At 37.3% G+C, this 17,187-nt stretch overlaps 1 protein-coding gene across 4 annotated transcripts in view; it reads left to right on the top strand.

Moving 5' to 3' along the window:
- Positions 1 to 17,187, top strand: part of ZBTB21 (zinc finger and BTB domain containing 21) — a 59,981-nt gene that overhangs the window by 6,775 nt on the left and 36,019 nt on the right. For 2 of the 4 annotated variants that reach the window (XM_044670321.1, XM_044670317.1), the window contains exon 2: positions 11,280 to 11,334. The exons of 1 other annotated variant lie outside the window; for it this stretch is intronic. The gene's annotated coding sequence lies outside the window, so the exon portion shown is untranslated. Of the gene's footprint in view, positions 1 to 7,775; positions 7,845 to 11,279; positions 11,335 to 17,187 lie in introns of all 4 variants that reach the window. One more of the 4 variants, XM_044670320.1, reaches the window with a different exon arrangement.

The following is a 17,187-nucleotide window of genomic DNA, read 5'->3' as shown; positions in this document are numbered from 1 at the left end:
GGAATAAATTTTTTTAACTCTCTTCATCTCAAAAGCTTGCTTGTGGATGTATTGGGTAATTCTTTTCTTTTCTATTTCTGTTTTAGGGATCCTTGCCACTATAATTGCTGTTTATGTTGGGATTCTTAATTTATTTGTTCATTCTTCCAGCCAACTTCTTGGCTTCAGACTTGATTTTACCCCTGGGCTTGATATACTTCTTCAAAGAAGTGTGGTCCTGTTGCTGCTTTCTTGGGCTATTGAATGTTTTGTTATTCAGGGACCTCAGGTGCTGACTGGGAACCTATCAAAGTTCCCAGTCTTCCCTCCTGGTCTGCAAATTCCCTGATCTAATGTGAAACCTAGAGAGTCATAATTAAAAATCCAGACCCCTGTATGACATTATAGAGAAACAGGTTTGTTTGTAGGAATTCCTAATTTACAGACCTTTGGTTTCCAGACCTCTCCCCCTTATTTGAAGGAATTCCTTTCTTCCAGACCTCTCCCCCTTATCTGAAGGAATTCCTACCTTGAAGACCTTCCCCTATCCTGTCCTCTGCTGCCTACAGACATACCCCTATCCTGTCTCCTGCTGACTACTACCCCTTAAAAACTCAGCTTGATACAGCTCAGGGTCCCACATCAGCCTTTCAATGTGAGACCCTTAGCTTAAGCTAAGATAATCAAGTCCCTTTGCATTTTGCATTGCTGGTTTTCAGACTCATTTTTGGGATTGACACTCTGGGCACTTCACTGGCTTTAAGACTGATCAATAGTAGACTGTGATTGTTAGTAGATTCAGCACCCAGCAGACAGCTGGAAAGCTGTGCTGGTCCAAAGTAAAAAAAAACTGTAAATTCCGCTTTGGTTTGAGATTCCTTCAAACTAAGCTACATGCTGGAACTTACTCAATTCCTGGGGTCTGAGCCACATTGTTGCTGCTTGTTTCTAAACTTTATCTGTTATCTTGGATATATATGCTTATCAGGGAAATTTCTTAAAAAGGTTTATCCCCTACTTCCCTCCATATCTTAGAGTCCCTTCTTATCTCATGAGCTAGTGGTTCCATGGATGTAATGCTGGGCCTAGATTCAAGAATACTTGAGTATCAAAACTAGCTTTAGACAACTGCAGGCTATGTAACCCTGACCAAGTCATAGAACTTCTGTTTGCCTCAGTTTCCTCAACTGTAAAATTGGAATAATAATAGCATCTACCTTCCAGGATTATTGTGAGTGTCAAATGGGATAATATTTGCAAAGTGTTTATTCTCTTTCCCACTTATCCCTAGGTGCATTAATTTTGTCTATGCAGTTTTTCAGTTTTGTGTAATCAGAACTCTAATGAATATGTCCTTTGTTAGGGTAAGAATACCTCTTCTACTCATTCCTGTCAGTGTATATGTTCTGCTTTTCTTCTAACTTTTTAAATAGAAATATCTTTAATATTAGATTCACATATCCATTTATAGTGTTTTGAGAAAATCCATGTATGGTGTTAGCTGGTTTATGCTTAATTTCTTCCAGCCTACTTTATTGTTTAACCAAAAGCTTGTTTTTTTTCCCCATTCCAAGTCAAAAAGTGAGTACTTTCCTAAATAATTTCTATTTTTAGCTTTATTATATACTGTTATTAACTTCTATTGTTTTTTATTTTCCTTATCTAGTCTTTTATTTTATTAAACACTTATCTTTTGTCTTAGAATCAATACTGTGTATTGGTTTTAAGGCAGAAGAGTGGTAAGGGCTAGGCTAGTAATAGTAAATCTTTTAGAGACTGCCATGCCATGTGGTCCCCCCCTCCCCCCCCACTTACCCCACACAGGGGGAGGGAGAAAGCTTTCTCACTGAGCTACTGGGCTGAGGGACAGGGGATGTGAAAAAATGTCATCAGGCGTGGGGGAGGGGAGCAGCTCTGTCCAAGTCCCTCTGCCTTTCTAGTAATGAACTGGGGGTGGGGTGGGGGGTGGAGGGAGCCATGCTTATGCCCTAGTGAGTGCTCTGTGTGCCGTCTTTGACACATTTGACATAGATTTGCCATCACTGGACAAGGCATTGGGGAGTAAGTGACTTGCCCTGGGTCACACAAATAAAATAGGTGATGTTTGAGGTCAAATTTGAACACAGATCCTATTAACTTCAGGTCTGGTGTTCTGTCCATTATGCTTACCTAGCTACCCCTGCCTCTATTTTTTAACTAGTACCAGATTGTTTGGATGACTACTGTTTTATATTATAGGTAGAAATGCTAATCACCCTTTCTCCTTACCTCTTTTCATCATTTCCCTTGATATTCTGGATTTTTTGTTTTCCCAAATGAATTTTTTTATTTCATTAAGTTCTATAAAGTATCCCTTTGATAACTTGATTGGTGAATCAATAAAAGTATAAGCTTTGGTAATATAGTAATTTTTATTATGTTGACACTGGCCCAGCCACAAGTATTGAATATTCCTCCACCTATTTTAATTATTCTTTATTTCTTTAGAGCACTTCATAAGTAAATCTGTATGTGTTTTGTGTGTTTTGGTAGATTGATCTCCAGGCACTTTATGCATTTTGTAGCTACTGGAATGGGATTTTGTTTTCTTATATTGCCTCTTGAGTTTTATTTCTATTATGTAGAAATGCAGTTGATTTTTGAAGACTTATTTTGTAGCCTGCAGTTTGGCTGAAGCTGATAATTATCTCAGGATCTTGGTTTGGTTCCCTAAGATTTTTCAAGGATACCATTGTATTATTCACCAACAAAGATTGTTTTATCTCCTTTCTCTTTCTTTTGGCTTACTGCTATTGGCATTATTTCCTGAACTGTATCAAATAGTAGTGGGGAGAGTGGACATCCTTGCTTTTTTCTTACATTATTATCTATTATATGTGTTATAACAATTCCCACTTCCTGTGATGCTTGTTTATTGTTTTAGATAAAATCATTTATGATATATATTTATTAACCCTTACCTTCCATCTTGGAATCAAAATAATGTGTATTTCCAAGGCAGAATAGCAGTAAGGGCTAGGCAAAAGGGGTTAAGTGATTTGCTCAGGGTCACACAGCTAGGAAGTGCCTAAGGCCAGATTTGAACCTAGGACCTAGGTCTTTAGGCCTGGCTCTCAGTCCACTGAGCCACCTAGTTGCCCTTATGATATGTTTTTAAAGTTCGTTTATTCCTATTCTTTTTTTTTTTCTGAACAAAAGATTTTATTTGTAAGATTTACAAGTTCTATAAGTGGTTGTGGAGAATCATAATCTTGGGAGTCAGTTAATGTAAGGAACAGGACTGTTTTGTGAACTTTGAGGGATCCTTTACAATGCCCAAACAGCAGACAATGAATATAATCCACATGGGTCCCATCCTGCACAGCAACTCTCATCAAGGACAGTTACATGAATCAAAATGAAAAGTCAAAGCTATCAGTACCAACTATTATTCAGTTAGTCAAATTGTCTTTTTCCACAACAAATTTAGCAAGTGTCCAACTGATGTGTTTTAAGGCAACTGCAGCATAGTAGCAGCAGCCAGTAGGTATGCGTCCTCTACTATCTGTTATCCCAACTTAGGAAATTTCAGAAGCTTGAGCACCCCAGTGAAAAGTGTAGGGTGCTGGGGTTTTAACAGGAAGAGTCAAGATGTCATTTCCCTGTTTCTATTTAGTTGTATAGTTGGAAATATACCAAAGCCTAGTTTCATTTATAATTCTTTTAAAATCTCATTTTGTAGGGTTACAGAATCAGGAATTTCAAGTACATGTGAAGAGAAGGTAAAAATATTAACAGACTCGATCCCTAATATCATTCAGATGGAAGTCTGTGGAACTTCCAACTTTATCCCCATACTCCCTCAGGAAGCACCCTGGAATCCTTCATGGTCTACCCTAAAAAATGGGTTTGCCATAAAAATAAAAAATCAAACACATTACTAGCATTAAATTGAAAGTAAGGTTCAGATCATATAAGTTTCTACCATCCAGCCTAGTTACCCCACGCATCAGGAACTAAAGAAAGAAAAACTATTCCCTTGACTTCCAATGGTGACCCCTTAAAAAGTAAAAAACACATGACAACATACTACCTGATATCAACTGAATATTCCAAAGCCATTGATACAGCAACTTTTCATCAGAAACATAGGGTGGCCCAGCCCTCTGTAGATGTGAGGGTCATTGGTTCATTTCTAACTCAGTAATATCCAAATAGATACAGTTGGGAGGGAGGGATTCGAAATGGTGAGAAAGAAGGGTAAGCAACAAGAGAATCAATTTATGAAGTACCAAAGTTAGAGAAGTAGGTTGTATGCACAGTGGATGAAATCAAAGGCCAGTTTGTAAAGCACAATCCAGAAGGGCCAGAGGTAAAGGGATAAGTCTATGTATCAAGGTAAGGAAATCTGGAACAAGTTAACAGTCCGAGGGAGCAGACAATTAACAGTCCAAGGCCAAAGCGAGGGTCAGAAAAACTGGATATGGCCAAAGGAAGAGCCTGAGGTCAAACACAGAATTCTCATAGTTTTCCAGTTTCAGGGAGGTGGATAGCCCCCTGATCTTCTGGATCAGCTGGTCCTTGCTCACCTCCACTGCCTCCTGATTGGGAAGTAGCCATTTCTGGATGGCCAGGAACAGCCTGTTCTATTTCCCATCTGTTTGCTGTCCTCCTTCCAATTCTCTCTGCAAATCCTCTTTGGAAACTATATTTTGGCGGGTTTTCATGACAACCTCTCTGATGACCAACTGTTCTCTCTTCAACTGCTTTTTGCTGTCTAGTCTGTCGATATTGTTCATAATCTTCTGTCATCTTCTTCCTTAATGTTTTGCAAATGGCCTTGTATTCTGGTCCCTTATCACCCCTAGCTGCCATGTCTCTCCTCTTAGCAAGGAGATTGAGTGTTTCTTGGCTAAGGCGATTTCTGGGTTCTTTTGGTCTTTTCATTGTAATGATTTTTTTGCACCGGTTAATTTTTTGTAGTAAATGTCGTTCATATTCAGAATCATAGTCTCTATTTCTGTTCACTTCCCAGTTTTGGGATTCTACAGTGTGTTGAAAGAGTTCTTCCTCAAGCTGCCTGTAATCTCACACAATGCCTTCTTTTCATCTTCATTCTTTCTTCTAATTTGGTGTTTAATTTAACCTTTGCCCGAACCAATCGATGATATGACTGCATACAGACAACTGATTCTGAAATGACAGCCACATCTGTAACCAGTTGCTTTTTATCCGTTAAAATATAGTCAACTTCTTCTTTTATAACTTCATCTGGTGACCATGTCCAGCACCTTCCTACTCTCTTCATGAAGAAAGTATTCATTATATACAGGTGTGAGGTTTCTGCATATTACAAGCCTTTGGCCTCTTTCATCTCTTGAACCAGAACCATATCTTCAACATACTCTTCCCCTTCCTCTCCTGTGCCCACTTTTGCATTGAAGTCACCAAGTATTAACGTATATGCTGATTCAATTTGGAGGATTTTATCAAGATCCTCGTAAAATTTATCTGCTTCTTCTTCCTCTGCTATGGATCTTGGTGCATAAGCAGCTATGATTTTCATGGTGGCATCTTTGCTGACCCTCATTGTAAGCACTGCAAGGCGAGATGACCAAGTATACCACGAAATTATATTCCTTGTTGCCTTTGGGCCCACCATGAAACCAACTCCACCAACTCCTTCATTCCCCTCTCCGAGGAGAACTTGCCAACCATCCTTCCATTCGGATGAAACTTCTTGCTCTCGTCTAGTTTCATTTATAGCTAGGATATCAATGTGTATGTTTTTAAGTTCCTCGAGTAGCGTGTCTACTAATTCGTCAGTGGACAAGGAACCCACATTCCGTTTATTCCTATTCTTTATAGGGGAGTGTTGTTTGGTTTTTTTGGCAAAAACGAATGTTGTACTTTGCCAGAATTTTTTTTCGATAAACATGTCATTTGTCAATAGTAAACATTTGATTTTAAAATAAACTTTAGGTTTATTTGTCCACCACATGCCAGGCATTGTGTTATTTGCTGAGAATAAAAATGTGAAAAAGAAAGACAGCCCCTTCAAGGAGCAGAAAGAAAGCTAAAAAATTGTTGGGAGGAGGTGGAAGAGGTCAAAGAAGTCCAAAAGAAATGCTGCTGGTAGAAGTCAAAAGAAGCACTAAATGAGTGCAGCTAGCGTTTGGGAAATGGGATGTCCGACCTTTTACCTCTCTCTTTAAAAGTAGGAGTTTATAGCTTCTTTCTAATCTGAGGGGCAGGAGGTATTGATGAAGTTTAAATAGGCTCATTCTATCTTGCAAGAAGAGCATGAGATTTCCCAATGAGTGACCTAGGGGCTTGGTAGGAAAGTCAAAAAAGTTTAAAATGAGTGCAAGTAGGGTATATATCTGAGTAGGATAATCATGTGGTTTTAAATGTTTTTGTTTTTTAATATTTATTATGTTGACTTTTTCCTAATGTTGAGCCATTCTTGCATTGCTGTTATAACTCCAACTTTGCTGTAGTGAATTATTTCTTGGATAAATTGCTATAATCTATTTGATAGGATTTTGTTTAAAATTTTTTAATTTTTTAATGATTCATTCATTATTGATATTAAGTCTGTAGTTTTTCTTCTTCTTTTTTATTAAAACCATACCTTCCAGGGCAGCTGGGTGGCTCAGTGGATTGAGAGTCAAGCGTAAAGACAGGAGGTCCTAGGTTCAAATCCGGCCTCAGACACTTCCCAGCTGTGTAACTCTGGGCAAGTCACTTGACCCCCATTGCCCACCCTTACCACTCTTCCACCTAGGAGCCAATACACAGAAGTTAAGGGTTTAAAAATAAAAACAAAAAAAAACATACCTTCCATCTGAGAATCAGTACTAGGTATTGGTTCCCAAGGCAGAAGAGTGGTAAATGCTAGCAAATGGGGATCAAGTGATTTTCCCAGGGTCACACAGCTAGGAAGTCTCTGAGGTCAGATTTGAACCCAGGATCTCCTGTCTCTGGGCCTGGCTTTCAGTCTATCCAGCTGCACCTTGTAGTTTTCCTTCTTTGTTTTAGAGATTAAGACTGTTGTAGAAAAGAAGAAACTGTAGTAGGATACTTCATTTCTCAGTTAAAAAATTAATTTATGTAAGGGGAGCTAAGCTAGAGCCAGGTTTGGAGACAAAGAGGCCTTGGGTTCAAATCTCTCAACCCCAGTTGTCTAACCCATACCACTCTTCTGCCTTAGAACCAATGCTTAGTGTAAAGGATAAGACAAAAGGTAAGGGTTTTTTAAATAACAATTTCTGTGGTATGGGTATTAATCGTCTGTTAAAAGTTTAATAGATTTCTTCTGGGAAACCATCTGGACCAACAGGGTTTTTGTTTGTTTTAGTAGTTCCCTTGAGATAGGGTAATTTTAATTCCTTCATCTTAAGTTAGTTTAAGAATTCAAAAGTTTTGAAAATATTCTATTTCTTTTTTAAAAATTTTGTTAGCCTAAGATGTATCTATGTAAACTGTTCTGATTAGTTTTATTCTGATTTTTCCTGTTTCATTATATTTATTGTTTTCTTGTGTTATTTCTTCTGATTCTGATATTTCATCTTGCTAATTTGCTACTTTATTGATTTTATTTTTTGCTTTTTAATTTTTAGTTATATCAGTCTTCAAAAAACCAGCTTTGTTTCTGTTTTTCTTCTAATTTTTAATATTCTCTACTTTGGGTTTATTTGTTAAATTTATCATTTTTAAAAATGCAAATCCAGTTCTTAATTAATCCTATCTTTTTCTATTTTGTTTTTATTTATATATATATATATGTATATATATATATATATATATATAAAAAGAAATATATATATATACAGGGATATGATTTTCCCCCTGAAGACTTCTTTTGCTGCATCCCAGAGATTTTGGTATGTTGTTTCATTATTAACATTTTCTTTCACATAATTATTAATTATTTCTATGATTTCTTCTTTGACTCAGTTATTTAGGATTTCATTGTTGACTTTGAAAAAATACAGAACTATTAAGTAGTCAGAAAAGCCACTCTTTAATTAAGGACAGGGGCCACAGGGCTGAGTAGGCCCCTACTCAGAGCTGCACAATACATGGCCTACAAGAGTCTGAGGATTGAATTCAGGATGCTCTGGTCCCTGACCATTGGGAGTGCCACTGCACTAGATGACAACGACTCCAAGGACCAAAAGAAATTGGGGAACCTATATACTGTTTGGGGAGATCCAGGGACAGGGAAAGAAGATTGACATGACCATAGCTACAAGGAAATGGGACTATTCAAACTATACTGACCGGATACAATCTAGCTTGGGAAAGGAATCATAGCCAGAGGTTAGGGTGTAAGGAAAGGGGCTACTTATGATGGATACTAAAGGCTGGTCCCTGCCCTGGTGTGTCTTCCTGAGAAAGGGTTTCTGATACTATGGGGAAGACTACGTAAGACAAAAGGATATTTAGCATTTACTTTAGAGTCCATAATTCAAACTGAAACTGCTAGCCTGAAATTCCCTTCAGTGTGGATTCTCTCAGGACCTGGGAATAAGTGCAAGCTTTGAGGTCTCCAACTTACTAGCTAGTCCTAGAACTTTAGGTTCATCAGACCTCACTAGGCTACAAGTTTGGGGTCTCTAGATTCCATGTCAACGTCATTGTCAAAGACTGAGTCTTATTTTAGGTATTTGTCTTTTTATTTTTTTAATCTGTGAATTAACTATATTATTGTGTTATGGACCACTGAGGATGTTTTTACTATTTCTACATTTTTCCATCTGTGACCTAATACAATAGCAATTTTTGTAAAAGATCCATGTGGTTATAAGACATGCATACTTTTATCTCTATTTTTCTAGCAATTTGTTTAGTTCTGTATTTTTTTTTCTATTACTATCAAAAAATTAGAGGGACACATTGAAATCTCCTGGCACCATTGCAGTAATTGTCTTTGTATTTTTGTAGTTACCTTATTGTTTCCTTTATGAATTTAGATGTTACTGCATTTGAAATATATAATTTTAATATAGATATTGATTTACTGTCTGCTTCCTTTCAAGGTAATGTATTATCCCTCTTGGGGTAAGAGGAAAATATTTATTTTTGCTTTGATTATGTAACTGCAACTTTTTTAAAAATTTAATTTTATGCATAGCAATTTTTTTCCAGGCCCATATTTTTATTATATGTATGTTTTTGTTTTCAAAATATGTTTCTTATAAGCAACAGATGGCGAGATTTTGTTTTCTTATCCTATCACTTCTTAGAAGTTGGATTTCTTTAAGCCATTCACATTCTAAGTTATGAGAATTAGTCTTATCTTTTCCTTCAGTTGCCTATGTTTTCTTTAAGTAATTATTTTTTTCTATTTTGTATTAAAAACAGAACCACACTTCTTCAGTTATTGTAGCTTTATCTTTTTTAATCTGACTGTTGACACTTCCCCTCATCCTTGAGCTCTACCCCTCTCCATTTGTTAACCCTCATCCTTTGTGAAATTTTGCTTAGTTTCTTTCATCTGTTTATTTAAATGTTCTTTTCACTTTTTCCTCCTAATTATGAATTAAGCAGATTTTTTCTTCCTCTTTTCATTATGTTTTTGTTGGTTAATTTTAAATTTCATTTTCTGAATCTTTTTTCCCCCTTATTCTCTTCATTTTATGTCTTCCTTTTCTATTTTAGAATTTCATTCTTTGGATTTGTGACTTCTACTTATTTTGTCCTTTATTCTTTGTATTCCTCATGGAATTAAAACTTTTTGAGGTACCTATTTTGAGTTCTCCTTTAGCAAACCTTTTTTTTACTTCCTGAACTAGCTCCCCTTTTTTTTCTAGAGCCTCAATCTTAGTGAAATACCAATTCCTTCAGGTAATAGAGAGGCTATTGTTGGTGGTAGGATTCTTTCTTTGTCCCTGATTATGTAGTTCATTACTGACCTTTCACCTCATCTTAGCCATGTTTTTTCCCCAGGGTCCATGCTCTCTCTTCTGGAGTTTCAGTTGCTCTCAGGAGCTCAGAGTACCCTTTTCCTGTGTCAGGATGAGTGGTGGTTATAAACACCATATAGAATAACCATCATAAGGTCCTCCTCTCCTTTTATAGAATATTGCTCTGCATCCATCAGAATATTAGAAGCATTTGAAACAATTGACAATGGTATCTCCTCCAACCATTTAAATAACATTTCTTCCTTTCTTTTTACCTCTTCTCTTTTAGGCTTTTTTTTTTCCTGAGAAACTAAGACTATCAGCCTTTGACTTAATTAATGCACATCAAATATTCCCCTTTATTTTCTTTCCCTCTTGTTTTAATCACTCAATTTGTAATTTAGTTGCATAAAAACATTTGATACATCTGTAAATAGGATGTTGTATAGGCTAGTTTATGATGTTTTAGACCTGCCCATTACTCTATTTGATTTTTGTTTTCACATTTGTCTCCTTGTATACATTTCAAAAGGAGTCTATTAATGGTCTTTGTTGTTATATTGTTATTATTGTCCCTGCTTAGTCTGTTCATTTATGCTTCTTGTATTTCTTGTAGTGATCAGATTTTGAAGTAAAAAAGAATATGAGGATAACATTGTTTATTAACAGGGGCTTGTAATTCCCAAAACAATGAATGGATCTATGGGAGTGACTATCTGGCTCTGTCTAAAAAGCCAGGCCTAGGAACAGGAGGTCCTGGGTTCAAATTTGGCTTCAGACACTTCCTAGCTGTGTGACACTGGGCAAGTATATTAACCTTCATTGCTTAGTCTTTACCACTCTTCTGCATTGGAACCAATGCCCAGTGTTGATTCCAAGATGGAATGTAAGGTGGAGTCAGCCTTAATTGGTAAATTTTGTAATGAGACCAAGATAATTCAGATAGTTCAACTTCAGCAATAGAGGCTGGACTCTTGCATGTCAGTTCCTCCCCAAGATGGGAGTTCAATTTATATGGGTAGGGGCCTAGTATAACTACATGACAAATATCATTGTATTACAAATGTAATTTAAAAATTTACAAAAAATTTCCAAAGTAATACAAAGCTTCAGACTAAGTGATGCCTTCCCCAACACTGATTGACAAGCAGATCTGGGAACAATGGATCACTGAGTCAATATAACTTTTACTAGTATGGAAAACATGCTTTCTTTTAATGTCACTGTTTTTTTTTCTTCTTGATTGTTTTTTTACTTCTATGTATTTGCGTTCCTAATGGATTTTCTCTTTTGTTTCTTTTTTGAGACTTGCTATTACAGATTAAAGTTTTTTCATTATGCCAGTTATTTCTGCTGTGTAGCCTATGCATTCTGCTCTAATAATTTCAATTTCTCTTTTAAACTACTCAGGAACAGCATTCTTTGGTTCCATGTCCTCTGCAAATTCACACCCCTGCCTCATCAGGTATTCAATCATTTTCTTTTGTTTTGTACTATTTATGTATAGATGCCTGAACTAATTTACTAGAACAGAAGGCCATTTCCTTCTTCTGCTAATAACTTCTCTGTAAGCTCATATGCTTATGTTCAAGGTCATTTTTTTTCCTCCTGAGTGTTTTAGTAATCTTCGTTTTTTTCCCCTTATTTTCTATTGCTCTGAGTCCTTCCTCTCTGATGATAGTTTCCTTGGGGACTGGATTCCAAAGCATCTAAACCTCTTCCCATATTGGACAATTCATGGATCAATAGCCTTTTCCTCTGCCCCAAGTGACCTCTGGGAAGATAGAACTGGCCCCAGGTGGATACAGAGCTTTTTCCTTCAATTTTATTGGATTGCCACATAACCCTACACACGTATGTCCTGCTCTCATGGCCTCTGTTCCTCACTTCTCTGGCTCAGCAACATAGAGCAATGTCATACTGCTACTATTGTAGCCTAAGTAAATTTCTGTCTTTTGGAATTTGGCTCTCCCCAGCACTGGGAATTGGGGGGGGTCAGGTGTAGAGTTGAATTCTATTTCCTGTGCAGATTTCTGTCCTGTACTTCCTCCTTCCACTCTGGCTAAGTATAGAATGTTGCCATGGTGCTCTCATGGCCTGAGATTATGCCATTTAGAGTTGGCATCTCTGATGCACTGGGAGGAGGGAGGAGTACTGACTGTCATTCTATTGCAAGCCTATAAGTTTGGTCAGTCTGCACAGCTTTGCTAATGGAAATGCAGTATGAGGTGGGAGAAGAGGGTAGTATCAGTGTAGGTTAGTGCTGAGTGATTTCAAGTGAGGCATTAGTTCATGAAGGTTTTATTTTTTGGGAGGTTCTTGGTATCCTAGATTGTGGAGCCCATTAAAATTTTTTTTAACTTCTAGCATACAATTTCTGTTTTAGAGAGGCTTGAGAGATAATGAGGTTTGGAGAAATTGACTCATTCCAGTTGGAGTTATAGGGCAGTGTTTCAGTGGAAGAATGGACTTCCAAAATGGGAAAATGACATGAACAGAAGACAAAATTCTAAAGGTGTGTTCAAAGGACACCTGGAGTATAGGTTTTGAATATGAAAATAGTGAAAAGAAAGGAAAAAATAGTTGAGGAACAGATTGTAAAGTGCCTTTAAATATCAAGTCTTTTGTACTTTAATTTGTAAGTAATGGATATCCATTTTTGACCTGGATGATGACTTGGTGGTATATATTTATTTTTAAAATAATTTTATTTTTATAAGCATCTGTTATCTCTACCCAATCCCCAACCCACAGTGAACAATTTTTTAAAATCATGAAAATGCTCATAACATATATAGTTCCTCAAAAACAAATTCCTACATTGGCTTTGTTCAAAAATATGTCTCTGTGCATGTGCATCACTTCTCTGGCATGAGATGGGTACCATGTTTCATTTTCATTCCTCTAGAATCATAGTAATAGTAATAAATACAGATTATAGTTTTGAAGTCCTTCAAAATTGTTTATTTTTATTGTATAAATCATTCCTCAAGTTCTGCTTATTGCATTCTGCTTCTGACAGAGATCTTCCTAGTTCCTTCAGAAACTGTCTATTTTGTCAATTCTTAATGACCTAATTTTCATTATATACATATGCCATGGCAGCTGGGTGGCTCAGTGGATTGAGAGCCAGGCCTAGAGACTGGAGGTCCTAGGTTCAAGTCCGGTCTCGGACACTTCCAGCTGTGTGACCTTGGGCAAGTCACTTGACCCCTATTGCCCACCCTTACCACTCCTGGGCCAAGGACGGTCCCTAGCCTGGATGAAAAAGGAGGAGGGTTGGGCATGGGGCTAGCAACCCCACCCTGTAAAAACTACATCTGCTAAAGAAACTACAACCTAAAGTAGGGGCAGCTGGGCTAGCTCAGTGGATTGAGAGCCTGGCCTAGAGACGAAAGGTCCTAGGTTCAAATCCGGGCTCAGACACTTCCCAGCTGGGTGACCCTGAGCGACTGTGTGACCCATTGCCTACTGGTTGTGGCCCTATGCTCCTAGAATGGAGTCCCAGGATAAAAAAAAAAAAACAAAAAAAAAACATATGCCATAATTTGTTGTCATTTCCCAATAGATAGTCACCCTCTTAATTACTGTTTTTTTAAAAATAGGCATTAATTTTATTAAATAGTGAGTCTTGCCCCAATACCTAGAACTTTCGGTTTATCAGATACTAGGTTACTATACTCATTTTTTTTTTTTCTGTATGTAGTAGGGCCCCTTTATCTATGGTTTTACTTCTACAGTTTCAGTTACTTGCTGTTAACCAGAAGTCTGTCAGTAAAGCTTAGAAGTCAACTAGGGGAGCTGACTTTTTTTAGGTTTTTCTTTTGGGGGGAGGAAGGGAGAAAACCACAGAGCTGAGGGACAGGAGTAGGGAGAGAGAGCACATGTATATGGAGATCAGCAGATGTTCACTTAATTCCAAGGTTTCAACCATCCTAGTAGGTCTATATTGGGTACCTAATCTGTTCTACTGATCTGTATTCCTCTCTCTTTATTACTCCTTACCAAATTATTTTGATGATTATAACTTTTCTTTTGTTGTTTTCTTTTGTTGTTTTTGTTGTTTGTTTTTTAAAACTCTTACCTTCTATCTTGGAGTCAATACTTGTATTGGCTCCAAGGCAGAAGAGTTGTAAGGGTAGGCAATGGGGGTCAAGTGACTTGCCCAGGGCCACACAGCTGGGAAGTGTCTGAGGTCAGATTTGAACCTAGGACCTCCCATCTCTAGGCCTGGCTCTCAATCCACTGAGCTACCCAGCTGTCCCCATGATGATTACAGCTTTGTAATATAGTTTGACATCTAGTATTAGTAGGCACCATCCATTTAAAAATTCCATTGATATTCTTGACCTTTTTGTTTTTCCAAATGAATTTGATTATTATTCTTTCTAATTCTATAATTGTTTGGTAATTTGGTATACTACTGAATAAATAAATTAGGGAATATTGTCATTTCTATTATATTGGTTTGGCCTACCCATAGACAGTAGTTATCCATTTATTTAGATTTCTCTTTATTTATGTGAAGAGTGCAGAGTTTCTAACCCAGAACACTGTAGAACTTCCTAAATATGATTCCTAAGGACCCAAAGTTTTATCTAATTGTCCACATTAAAAAAAAGTTTGTGGACAAAAATCTACCCATTATTGAGATTAACATATGGTTAGGTCTCATCTATCAGTAGTAATCCTTTAAATAGATGCTACAGGTGGATGTGAGGTCCAGAATTAGACAGAGAGAAAAAAAGAGCAGACTGATTTGTTCTTCAGAAATGATAGTTTTCTTTGAATGATTGTTTTAGGCATCTCCCTGTGGCAGAAGCCCATATTAAAATACCTTTATTTGTCCCCTGATGTTATATAGCATTGAGTTATAAAATACTGAGAAATACAAAGAAATAAAAGTGAGGATCAACCAGTGGGTTGTGAAGAAGCATATGATAGACAAGAAGAAACTGTGATATATTTCTTTTTTAAAACATTTACATATTTATATAAACATAGTACACATATTTATATAAATACATTGTTATTTGCATGAATGTTTATTAACACACTATATGTATATGTATGTATGTTAGAAAATATAATTCAAGAGAAGAATATTGTATCTTTTTCATTCAGGTTACTTCCAGCTCTAAATCTGTGATCTCATGGAGTCTGTCTATCTCAGGTACCTTAGAGATTCAGCTCTATCTCGTAGGACAGCTAGGTGGCCAAGTGGAGAGAATGCTTAATTCAGTAAAGAAGTACTGAATTCTTCCTTAAACACTTAACTTTGTGACCCTAGGCAAGTCACCTTCTCTCAGGTTTGGTTCTTCATTGTAAAAAGAAGATAATAATAGTACCTTCTTTCTAGAGTTGTTGCAGGAATCAAATTAAATAACATTTATAATAAAGCTCTTAACAAACCATAAAGTGCTAGCTATTATCATACCTCCTACATCCACATTTAAGCACATTTTATAATATCAATTGATGCTTTATGTCTTAGTTCTTGTCTATAAAATGGATGGGAAAATAATATGTCACACATTTTTATAGAAATATTAGCTATTAGAATCAGCCCTACTGTTTTTTTGCTTTGATTTTTTTTTTTGTCACATCATAATCAGTCTTGGATCTAAAAACCACCTAGAACTATAATCTATAGTAGTAACTATTAATAATATATTATTTATTAATAATAGAAACAATATATTTCAATGAAGAATTATGCAGGAAAAATGCAAATAATGTCATCAAATAAACAATGGAAAAAGAAAATTGGTTATTGAAAGTGAAGAATATCAGCAATTGACACCATGTATTAATTAGCTACATGATAGCAAAAGACTAGAAGGGAAGAACCCTCTAACATGTTGGGTAGATCCTCTGTAATGATTTGGGGGTAGAAGATAGAAGGATGAGTTGAGTTTCACAGGATGAGTAGGAATCGATGGTGTTAATTGTAATAGTATCCTATTAATTCAACTTCTGTGTTGGTATGAAATGAGACATTCAAAAGTTATTAAAGAGTTAATAAAAGGTTTGTTTTGCTTTAATACTGTAAGGATATGCAGCAAGGATATTGGGGAACTTAGCTTCCCTGTGTCTCAGCAGCAGTAGATGGTGGATGGATGGTGGAGATTAAACTTTTCTGCCCTTTGGAGGCTTCTTATCTGCACTATTAATAGACTGGATTAAGGCTGTTGAGTTGTTCTGCAGAGCTGGATGTGCCCTGAGGCCAAAACTTCCAGAGGCAGAAGCCCAAGATGGAGGAGTGGTGGCTAAAGGCTTTGACCAGGCTGCCCTCCTCTCTGCCCTTCTCCTCCAGCTGCCTCCCTGCGAGCTGTGGTCAGAGCCCTGAGCCTCAAGTAGGTGTGGTAGCAAGGCACTCTGTCTCAGCTGGAGCCCTCACCCGGGGATTCCAGTGACCCCTTGGAGTCTCAGCACAGTAGGTGGGGGAAGGGTCCCAGGACCTTCCTTCTTTCTTTTCCTTAAACCCAAGAATTCTACCTTCTCTGTGTATCTTTTAAGTTGAAGTGAGCAGGAGGCTCTGTCCTGTTGTTGTATTTGGTTTTCTGTCCCTTTCTAATTGCTTTTTTTTTTTTAACATTTATTAATATACATTTTTAACATGGTTACCTGATTCATGCTCCTCCTATCCCCTTCACTCCCCCCACCCATGGCCGATGCGCATTTCCACTAGTTTTGTCATGTGTCCTTGATCAAGACCAATTTCCAAATTGTTGGTAGTTGCATTGGTGTGGTAGTTTCGAGTCCACACCCTCAATCACGTTCACCCCGACCCTTGCGTTCAAGCAGTTGTTTTTCTTATATGTTTCCTCTCCTGCAGTCCTTCCTCTGAATGTGGGTAGCACATTCTTTACCATAAATCCCTCAGAATTGTCCTGGGTCATTGTATTGCTGCTGGTACAGAGGTCCATTACATTTGATTTTACCACAGTATATCAGTCTCTGTGTACAATGTTCTTCTGGCTCTGCTCCTTTCGCTCTGCATCTGTTCCCGGAGGTCTCTCCAGTTCGCCTGGAACTTCTCCAGTTTGTTATTCCTTTTAGCACAATAGTATTCCATCACCCGCATATACCACAGTTTGTTCAGCCATTCCCCAATTGAAGGACATACCCTCCTTTTCCAGTTTGTTGCCACCACAAAAAGCGCAGCTATAAATATTTTCGTACAAGTCTGTTTATCTATGATCTCTTTGGGGCACAAACCCAGCAATGGTATGGCTGGATCAAAGGGCAGGCATTCTTTTATAGCCCTTTGAGCATGATTCCAAATTGCCAGCCAGAATGGCTGGATCAGTTCACA

This window comes from Gracilinanus agilis, chromosome 3 (genome assembly GCF_016433145.1).
Source record: "Gracilinanus agilis isolate LMUSP501 chromosome 3, AgileGrace, whole genome shotgun sequence".
Classification (NCBI taxonomy): Eukaryota; Metazoa; Chordata; class Mammalia; order Didelphimorphia; family Didelphidae; genus Gracilinanus; species Gracilinanus agilis.
The sequence above is the reverse complement of the archived record's forward strand: the minus strand, read 5'-3'. Positions and strand labels throughout refer to the sequence as shown.